This window comes from Camelina sativa, chromosome 3 (assembly GCF_000633955.1).
Source record: "Camelina sativa cultivar DH55 chromosome 3, Cs, whole genome shotgun sequence".
NCBI classification, from domain to species: Eukaryota; Viridiplantae; Streptophyta; class Magnoliopsida; order Brassicales; family Brassicaceae; genus Camelina; species Camelina sativa.
The window spans coordinates 12,311,547-12,313,306 of NC_025687.1; the positions used below are offsets into that span (position 1 = coordinate 12,311,547).

The 1,760-nt window shown below is 36.2% G+C and overlaps 1 protein-coding gene across 1 annotated transcript in view; it reads right to left on the reverse strand.

Annotated features, from left to right (window-relative positions):
- Window positions 910-1,760, reverse strand: part of LOC104778891 (THO complex subunit 2-like) — a gene marked incomplete in the record, with an annotated part of 10,404 nt that continues 9,553 nt past the window's right edge. Inside the window, 1 exon segment of the mRNA XM_019243670.1 lies at window positions 910-1,196.

Consider the following 1,760-nt stretch of genomic DNA (forward strand, 5'->3'; position numbering starts at 1 on the left):
GAGGCTTTTTTTTTTTTTTTTTTTTTTTTGTAAAATCAAAATCGAGCTGTTTTGGTTTTTGTGGGTTAAAGAAAAAACGAACTCTGATGATGTCAAAACTTAAAACTTTCGTTCTCCCGAGATTTCAATGTGCTGAAATAAATTGGAGACCTGAACTGAAGGAGTTAATTTATTTTATTAACGTGATTATTTTTATTCTATCGATCACCATTGGTTTGTTTTTAGAGTTTTGGATCTGAGTCTCTTCTTACAACAGGCTCGCTCGATCTTAAGAAATTAAAAAAAAAATCTGGTGGATTTTGTGGATTAAAATTTCTGGCTTTTACTTTGCCGAGAGATCAACTTGATGAATGTAACAGAACCGTTTTGTCACATTATTTGAAGACTAATTTGATATTATCATTAAAAAGTAACTGAGTATCCCATATTTATCAACCAGGAACAATTGTTTGATTTCATTCTAATCTAATTTGACAACATTGGATTGAAATCTAAAGTAAAAAATTCCTGAACCATGGAACCTAAAACCCTCAATGGGTTTGTAGCGGACAAGATGAAAAAATTATGTGATTTAGCAAAAGTGAAATTTTGTATTTTTTTGTAATCTTAATGACCCTTATTGATTTTATCTTGACCCTTAGCAAACTGATGACACATGTCTGAAGAAGGACGAAATTCACAAACCTGAAACAAGTCGGCATATTTCAAAACTGTGATCATACTTTTTTACTGAAGTCAACTCTTGCTTACGTCGAAGTTGTTAGAAATCTAAATTTCACAACGTTTATGAAGGAATAGAAAAAGTTTACCACTGTAAATTTAAAGTTGAACAACCATTTCAATTTTTATCGAAGTGACCTGATAATCTGCTAAATTTGCCAATCAGTTTTTTTCTGCGGACCATCTGTATATTCACTCAGAAGTTTTTTCCCCACTGTTGTAAAACAATTGAGAAAACCCTAAGACAAAATTCGATATTTTGTTACACTATCAATTTCCCTCGCTAGCTATAGTTTTACAAGCTCCTCCATACAAAAATCTGAAACATAAAAACACTGAATTTGGTATGAGCATATCTCAAGTCTTGCAAAGTCTTTATCAAACTCGGCTGAGCCACAAGACAAAGTAGACCGCATGGCCATGGAATGGTTAACAGTACGTGTACAGCAAATGCGGTGTTCAGTACCAGCCATTTGTCTCTCTTCTTTGAACAAACCCAAGTATATGCGTTTTCATCAGTCTACTTCCGATCTCTCCGCTTCCGTTCTGCTCTCTGCCTCTTCTCCTCTTCCCATTCACGGTCATACATTCTATACCAAGGTCAAGGAAATTGCTAAATCTTGGATTTGGATTTTGCAACTCCGAAGATATCATGTAATGATGCATCATATAAGGGTTTGATTCATGATGCAAACTCAAGCAGAGAGATTATATAAATTGGTAACGGGGCTCTTTTTCTTTAAGGATACGGTTCGGGATCACGGCGAGCCATCTTGCTGGAAGCTTCTTTTCCAACAAGTCTGATGCTTGGCTCTTCAAGATAACCTCCGTGTTGAATCATACTACTGCTCTTTCGCTCTCTGCCTTCGTACGATGATGGTCCCATACCAGTCGATAAAGAGGATTGATGTGGTGGCATGGGAGAATATTCCCCTGGCTCTGCAGATGAAACCTGTTGCTCCCTCTTAAGCTTCCTTCTCTTGGATGCTTCAAAATCCTCTTTCAAAGGGAGGCTTTTTTCTCTTTCTCTTTCTCTTTCT